At 49.4% G+C, this 8940-nt stretch overlaps 1 non-coding gene across 1 annotated transcript; it reads left to right on the forward strand.

Moving 5' to 3' along the window:
• The first annotated feature begins 87 nt into the window (after positions 1 to 87).
• On the forward strand, positions 88 to 160 carry Trnar-ucg. The gene has a single exon. It is a non-coding gene; the product is annotated as a tRNA-Arg (tRNA).
• The last annotated feature ends 8780 nt before the right edge of the window (positions 161 to 8940 follow it).

Consider the following 8940-nt stretch of genomic DNA (forward strand, 5'->3'; position numbering starts at 1 on the left):
CCTCCTCAGGAAGCGGGTGAATCGGTCCCGAGCGAGCCGAGAGCCGACAAACACTGTAAGCTGCTCATAGCAGCGCCCTTAGTAGGTGGCCGCGTGGCCTAATGGATAAGGCGTCTGACTTCGGATCAGAAGATTGCAGGTTCGAGTCCTGCCGCGGTCGCGGAGTGGATCCTCTGTAACTTTTTCGTTTTTACCACTTTCCCATTGGGATTCACGTGCGGTGTATGGTAAGCAATGCTGCGGATTTTCACCGCACTCTCAAATCGGGACATTCCCTAAACTCCTTACCCATCACACCCACTTAAAGAATCCCGGTGAAGGGGACAGCCTCAGTCAGTGTCCAGGACGCGGGTGCGCACCTCCAAAACTTACCGCAGCAGAGAGCCCCACGCACGTAGGGGAGGCATCTCGCAAGCGGCAGTGCCTGCCGAGTTATAGTCAATTGATAGGTGGCAGCGTGGCGGGGACTCGTAGGTGAGGCGAAGCGCTCTCCCCACCCAGCCCTGCGCGGCCTCCGCTGCCCCGAGCGATCTCGCCGGAGAAACCCGATTCTACCCGCAGGTCCTCACCACCCCCGCCCACCGGATCCGCGCCCGGGTCCTCAGGTCTCTCCACAGGCATCTCCGCGTCCGCCGTCTGTTGCTTCCGGAACAGGCTGCCCGCGCCCCGCTGGGTTAAAACGCCTCGTGGCTGAGGCTCTGTCCACCACCGGAGCCGGGTCGGGAAGGAGGCTCGGGGCGTTTGCGACTGACTGGGGGTCACACAGCTGCTCGGGAACAAAATGAAAGCTGCCTTCCAGATCTTGGGTATATTCAGACGTCTTGAACTGACTTCAGAAATTGTCTTCGGCATTTTCCAGAGTGAGGGTGGGGAAACACACCCCTGTGCAGGCGCCACTGGCTGGGCGCCCCCTACCTGCACCTGCCACTTAGCCGGGAAGAGAGAAGCTGCTGGCCAAGTGGCCCTGAGCCCTAGTTCCTCTCTATACATATCTTGTCTTTCAAGTACGGAATGCACTTTTCTAATTGTGCTTACTGTACACGGTGGTATTTGGGGGTGGGAGAAAAATAGAATCAACTGGAAATGCACAATTTTACAATGTGGAAATTTTTGTTATCGCATAACCTTATACCTTTGACATTATTTTTACAAAAGGGTTAGAGGGGAGGCTTCTCAGCTTAGTCTCTGAAGGAGGAAAACTTTTCCATTTTTATTTTTTCCGATCTTCTGTTGAAATTTAGCATTTCCTTCAGTTATGAGCTTAGTCAAACAGCCACAGTGGCATTAGAAATATCTGTGACTTTGTCCCCAGGGGCAATCGCAGATATTTTTTGAGCACATTACAGTTGCTGCAGGTTTTTCAGAATATTGTTTACATGCATAGTAATGGTTAGGAAGCTACACCAGAGATCCTGTGGTTTAGTGAATTTAGTGTGGTTTCCTACTTATTCCTTCTAATATTCCCAGTGTCTGCTTTCCTGTGGACTCCTTGTGTGTTTTATGCATTCAGAAGCACTGGGTCTGACTATCTTGTCAAGCAGGATGCTGTTGGGCCTGCATGGTGTCCATGGAACCTGGGGGACACACCTGAGATCAGTCTCAGGAAACAGGTGTCCATCAAGAATTTGCCCCTCTCATAAGGCAGCTTCACGCCTGCCTGGTTTCCTTGCCCTGAAATCAGAATCTACAGCAAGGACAAAAACGGCTGATCCTGCTGATGGTGTGGGCCCTTCCCACCATGCTGTACCTATTTTGGGGTTCTGGGCATCAAACCCAGGGCCTCATGCCTGCTAGGCAAGCACTATCCTGCTGAGCTAAACCCTCAGCCCAGGCCTTTCTCAGCCCAGCACCTCCTCTTTTCCTCCCTTCTCTGCTAGCAGTTTTCCTACATCCTCCTGGAAATGTCTGTCCATAATGGTAATACCTGAAAATCCAGGTACATTTTCTTAAAATTCTGGGACCCTCTCCCCTGACACAACAAGAGACAACGTTCATTAGGACTCTGCCCCAGTGAAAACACTGATTTTTTTTTCTCTAAAGCTTGTACCTCAATTGTAACTAAATACTGATTTATTTTTTCCAGTACTTGGGGTTGAACCTGAAGCCTTTCCACTGAGTTACATCCCCACCCCATTTTATTCTTTGTTTTAAGAAAGGATCTCACTCCTGCTCTGTACCATGGGCAGGCAGTATAGACTGGGGGGGGGGGCTTCCCGCCACAGCCTGCTCCTCTGCAGATCCCTCCTGTGTGCTTGTTGCCTGGTGACTGTTCCTTCTCTTGAGTGCCTAAAGCTTCAGGTTGGCCAGGGGAAAAAAAAAAGTCGCTGCCCTTATTTGTCAAGAGCTACTGCTTCCAAACAAGCCAGTGGAGCTCCAGAGAGTCCAACTCATTTACTCCTCTCTCAGGCTGGAGAGGTAGGTGCTGCTACGGCACCCCTAGTAGAGGAGAAAAAGAAGTTGACACTGTCATCTAGAGAACCCATAGGAGTCTGGGCCTGGGTTTGAGCCCCCAGAACCATGTGATTCCTATACCAGGAGGCCTTCTGCAAGCCCCAGGCAAGGAAGAAGTTTGGGAGGACACTGAGGTCTGTCCCTCTGGTAGTGGTCAGAAAACCACATGTGAACTTCTCACATTTGTACGTATTAAGCTTGTATATGTGATAAGTGACAAGATTTTTCTATTTATGGTACAAACCTATTGAAATTATTTTCAAAATACCTTATCATAGTTATTTCTAGTATCCTAGATTATAGGGCAGCCAAGGTAAAACTACCAGGGTTCACACACTGCTGACTACAAAGCACTTTGTAAATGCATGGTGATTCAGGCCTGTTATCTAAACGTTCTGAGAAGCTGAGACTGAAGGATCACAAGTTCAGGATCAGCCTGGGCAATTAAAGAACTCAGAGAGAGGGCTGAGGATTTAGCTCAGCAGTTTGATGGCCTGCCTTGCAAGTGCAAGGACCCGAGTTCAATCCCTGGTACCAAAAAGAGCTCAGAGAGAACTTTTCTCATAAATAAATGCATTTTATATATTTTACATTTTTTATATTTTATATATTTTATGTATTTTATATATAATTTATACATTAAAATATAGAAGATGCATCTAATAATTTAACATGTGAAATAGAAATAACAAGTCCTGGTTAAAAAAAAAAGTCCAAGCAGTTTACAATAATCCATGCCTAAAAATAAGTTCTTCAATCAGAAGAATGAAACTTTCTGAACAGTATGTAAGAAGTATTCAGTTAAGGTCTCTTAGTGTAAGACAAAAAGTTCTGAGTCAAAGACAATTTGGTTTGGGCTGTTTGTTTTATTTTTTCAGTACTGAGGATTGAACCCTGAGCTTTGCACTGAGCTATGTCCCCAGCCCTTCTCCCTCTTCCCTCCCTATCTTACTTCTTATTTTGAAACAGGATCTCCCTAAATTGCTAAGTTGCCCAGTCTGAGCTAGATCTTATGATTCTCCTGCCTTAGCCTCCCAGAGTGCTGAGATTACAGGCATATGCTACCATGCCTAACTAAGACAGTTTAGTTTTTAAATTTGGATGACTAGGCTAGAGGTGTAGCTCAGTGGTAGAGCACTTGCCTGGCATAACTGAGTTACCTGACTCAGTTACCTGACTCATACCTAAGTTACCTGTTTGCTCCCCTTGCACAAAAAAAAAAAAAAGCTCTAAAAATCTCAGTCAGGGGGGCTGGGGACTTAGCTCAGTGGTGCTGCCACCTGCCTCACAAGTGCAAGGTCCAAAGTTCGATCCCCAGTACTGCAAGAAAAAAACCCAAAAAAAGTAAAAATCTCAATCTAAATAACATGTTTTTTAAAAGGGGAAAAAAATATGATTGCCATCTCTGATATACTTTTAGATATTGCCACATAGTTCTGTTTTGTTTTGTTTTTTCAGCCCTGGGGATCAAACTCAGGATGCTTTACTCCCATCCCCAGCCCCTTTTTTATTTTAAAATAGGTATCTTTCACTAAATTGCCCAGGCTGGTCTCAAACTGCCTCAGCTCTGTCCTACCACACCCAGAAAATATTGACTTTTCCAAATGACATTTCTATCAATTACTTTTTAAAATGTGGACACTGAAATGCAAGGTCTCGTCCTGGGTGCCACATCACTGGGCAGCATGTCCTTCCAAAGAGAAGGGCAGAACCCTCTGTTCCCAAAGGATTAAAACATCTGTGGGCTCTGAGCCCTGTGGCCTGTTTTGCCAGCCATGAAACAGCTCATTCCAAGTGCTGATCTATCAAATCCCACGGGCCAGCTGGGGGTGCAGAATACGGTGCTGCCTCGGGCTAAGAACAGCCTTGACCTTCAGCCTTGACCTACAACCACTGTCCAGACCTGCAGCAGCAATCTACATGTCTGCGTGGGTCAATGAGTTTCTTGCAGTTTGTTTGTCACTGATCTCCAGTTTAACACGTCGGCAGTACTGAGTGCAAATGGGACGGAGAGAACTGTGCATCTCTCTCGAAGAGACATTTCCTCTGACCAGTAGACTGGGTTAAACTTCCAGGGTCACAAATGTTTGTGTAAATAATCTTGCTGCTCTGTAAAAGGGGACATGCCCCACCCCATCACAGGAACAAAAAGCACTTCAGCCACCATCCGTGGAATAGGAGGGGAAAATGAAAGCAAGGTTCTGCAGGAAGATGTTTGGGAGAGGACATCTTCTCCTCCGTCCTGAGGCTGGAAGCAAATGGCCATGTTGCTTTTGCACTTGGTTGTCAGAATTTTAAGAGAAGATCTTGTCTTCTGTCTTTCAGGGAAAATGACAGGCCTGTTCAGTCATTACAGAATGATGTTCTGTGTTTTGGTGGCACCGGTTAGGTGTGACACATTAGGGTCACTGTCCCAGCATAAAGCAGGGATGAAGCTTAGGTAGACATCTGATGAGTCTTCAGGGCCCATCACTGCTCAGCCCCCAACCCCAGGACATAGGCGTACTCCCTGGCCACAGCAGGCTGGATCCCCGAAGGCCTGAGCTAAGGTAGCCATGGGCCAGCCAGATTGGAAAGGAACCAAATGTCAATGAAGCCCGGTCGGCCAGTGGGGGTGGTCATAGCTGGACCGCGGCAAAGCATCCAGTTGTCTTCTTTCAGGAAGCAGGAGAGGGGACTGGAGCCCATCTCATCTGAGGGCACAGCCCAGGATCACCAGAGCTGAAGTGTATTCACAGATGTATTCACAGTGAAGTGGCTGGCAGCCCCTTGTACCCTTGCAAGTCTGGGTGTCTCTCTACAACTTGGGGTATCATGCAGCCCTTCCAACCATTTGTAAGCACCTAATTTCCTGTGCTAGGTCTCTTTCTAATTAAATATCTGGACAGATCTGTTTCCATCAGGTGAATCTTCACGGACCCTGGTGCCCACTGCCCTTGTTCATGGACCACATGGCTGCAACTGTTTAAGTCTCTCCCCACCGAAACTGGGACTCCCCGAGGCAGGGGCTAAGTCTGGACTCTCTCATGTGCCTGGTACCTAGCACTCGGCCTGCACAAAGCACGGACCCAATCAATATTTGGCAAATGAACCTGGATTAGTTAGGGTTCTCTAGAGGGACAGAATCAATATAAAATATATGTGTTACCATGTAAGGGGCTATATTCGGTAGGCGCACAGGGTCAGAAGCAGGAGAGTCCACAGTGGCTGGGTATGGGATCAGAGGTGGGACAATCCATCGGGAAGCCAGATGATCCAGGAGCTGCTCAGTTCAAGATGAAAGCCCCAGAACAAGACGGAAGGATCAAGGGTGAAGCACGAGTCCAAGGCTGAAGGTGGAAGCTCTGTAGAGTTACTGCTGTGAGTCCGTATGGAAGGGGCCCAATGTCCAAAGGTGATGGTGAAGAAGAGCTCTTCCAAACAGGCACACTGCCTTCTTTCTCTTTTTATCCTGTCCAGGCTACATGCCGATTGCTCAGGGCCATCCACATCCAAGGTGGGCCTTCCTCCCTCAGTTTGCTGGTCTTTATGTCAGTCATCCTCAGACATGCCCGAAGCGTTTATTAATCCATTCACATTGACATGCCATGATTAATAGTCACAGAACCAATGAATTTCCTTAGTGAGATACATTTTGGGGGGGGTACTTGGGATTGAACTTGGGTGCTGGCGCTTGTGAGGTAGGTGGCAGAAGATACATTTCTTTTTGACCTCTGTGCCCACTGTATCATTTAGAGTTCAAAGCAGGAACTAGGAAACATTTTTGTTACTTCAAGCAAAGAAGAAATAATGCAGGGCTTTACTTATGTGAATAAAGGTGTTTGGAAGAGATGGAGGGTGGCCCTCAGGTGGTGACTAGCTTTAAGGTCACACTGTCAGCTATCATCTGGATCCAACTTCTGGAGGAAAGAAGGGCACTGTTGTTGCTCCACCTGCCACTGTTGCTGCCACCACAACATGAAGTAGGTGACTAGACAGTAACTCGTGGGCTTGAGTTCCACCAAGTCTTGCTATCAGGAGCTTACTGACCTATGCGAAGGCCCCTTGAGGGTCTTCCTGGGCAGAATGTAAGCTGCACCCATACCCTAGCTGCAAAGCGTTCTGGGAAATGTAGTTCTTAGCCTTTGTGCCCCGTCCCTCGGGTAATTCCTGGGGGTACAGAGAACAGGCTGGGATTGGAGCCATTTTCCAATGGACAGTATGCAGCAGACACAGCTGCCCAATCGTATTTGCACTTCTGCTTTGACATGTGTCATCTTCTACTCAGCCTGTATGTGGGAGGAAACACCCTGGCTTCCAGAATGAAGAGCAGGAACTGTTTCATTAACTCTAGGGACTTTCCTGTGCCCAGAACAGCATCCATCAGAGAACAAGTGCCCCATCAACATCTCTGGCCAAGTTGCTCATGTTTTCCAGGGGTCCTGGGGACAGGGATCCAGAGAGTTGCTGCCTGGCTATGCTTAGAACTGCCAGTAACCACCACCAACCCTTGCCCTACTCCATGAATTCAGAGCCACAGGGAGAAGGGGCTGAATGACTGGGACCAGAACCTGAAACCCATCAGCTTGGGGACTAGCAGCACCTGGGAAAGCAGAGGACACAGCTGCCAGGGCAGCCTGGACCGGGCACCCTGGGGACACTGCTACAGGTGGTCAAGGTGGACAAGGGAATGCCCAGTGTGGGGGCCCTGGGCAAGGCCTGTAGTCCCAGGAACTCACAGGAAGACAGATGAGCCACCCTCCATGGGTTTGCAGAGAGACTCAGATGTTCAAATGTCAACAAAGGCCAAGGAAGCATGGCCAGGGTCTGACCTACAGGGACCCAGGGATGCGTGTGGGGATCCCCATCCCTGAGCCGTGGAGGTTGGTGGTATCTAGCTGTACTGGTTCATACTCATTGAAAGCCACCCCTGGCACAGGACAGTGTCTGAGGACCTATCAAGGTGCTCTGACTTTGTGCCAGTCCTGGGCTAATGGATTGCAGCAAGACATGGATGTGGGGGAGGAACTGTCAGGCTGGAGCCCCGCCAGCTGGGGGAAGAGAGAGGAAAGCCTTGTGGAGGCCACAGACACAGTGCCAACCTCTGTCAGGAATGGCATGGGGTCACCTGGGCCTCCCACAGGCCTCAGCTGGGGGACATGGGGTAGGGTAGGGGAGGCCAGTGCCCCCCAGCCTGAGGAAGCAGCAAATAGTGGCTCTTGGTCATCTCCAGACCCCTCGTCCACCTGGAAACTCTGAGGGGCTCAAGACTCTACCCTTTCCCCTGAAAACCTGGACACAACCCTGTTTCCAGGTGAGGAAAGTGGTTGGGGGAGGAGGCCTTCCACTGCTGTCCTACTCTGCTGTAGCCTGGTGTGTGTGTGTGTGTGTGTGTGTGTGTGTGTGTGTGTGTGTGTGTAACTGGGGATGGAACCAAATCTGTCGTCCTCCTCTCTTGTTTCGTGGTGTGTGTGTGTGTGTGTGTGTGTGTGTGTGTGTGTGTGTGTGTGTGTGTGTAACTGGGGATGGAACCAAGTGTTCTACAATTGAGCTCCATCCTTGTCACTTTTTATTTTCAAATTTGAGACAATGGCCTCACTTTGTTGTACAGGCTGGAGTCCAACTTGTGATCCTTCTGTCTCATGCTCCCATGGAGCTGGAATTACAGGCATGTGTTGCCATACCGGGGTTTCCAATTTTGAATTTTGAACTTTCTTTGTGGTTTGTTTTTTTGTTTTCAGTACCTGGGATTGAACTCGGGAGCTTGCGCTTGTGAGTCAGGCGGTGGAACCACTGAGCTAAATCCCCAGCCCTGAGCTTTCTATTTGTTCCAAAAACTGCTTAGAAGTCAGGATGTAGCTCAGTGGTAAAATCCTCTCCTAGAGGGGAGGAAGGAGATGGAAAGAAGGAAGGAGAAAAAGTCATTCTCTCCCCAGACAGCCAGGGAATCATTGCCACACAGTTGACAGTGGGCAGGGGAGGTGGTGTTCAATCCACTGATTCCTGTGCCACCACATCTGTGTCACTGCCCCTCCTCCAAACTCACACACCACTTTTCCCACATGTAATCTGAAAAGAGCTGCAGGTGCCAACAGGGCCACCTGGACTGGGTGACACATGATCTCAGCCAGGCCATCCGAGGCTTTGGCTGGGATTTTTGTCACTGGCCAGAAGATCAGGTCAAAGAGAGGCAGCTGCAAGGTCAGTGCCGCCCACACTGCAGCGAACCTGTGATGAGAGAGCTGGCTCAACCTGCAGAGAGAGGAGAGGAGGGCAGACAGGGCCCTGATGACATCAGAGTCCTGCCGTCCTTCCCTTTCTGCAGCCTGGCGGTGCATACCAGTCAACTCCCCTCTGCCTGCCAAAGTTGGATTGAATTAGGTTTCTGGTGCTTGTGGCCAAGAATCCTAAGTGATTGGCTCCCCCACCCAGGCTGTGAAATGCTGGGGCCTGGCTGGTCTGTGAGGTAGCGCTGGCATTGGTGTTCCCGTGTGCTCGCTGCTAGGACAG

This window comes from Fukomys damarensis, unplaced genomic scaffold, assembly GCF_012274545.1.
Source record: "Fukomys damarensis isolate Sample0158 unplaced genomic scaffold, DMR_v1.0_HiC HiC_scaffold_7, whole genome shotgun sequence".
NCBI classification, from domain to species: domain Eukaryota; kingdom Metazoa; phylum Chordata; class Mammalia; order Rodentia; family Bathyergidae; genus Fukomys; species Fukomys damarensis.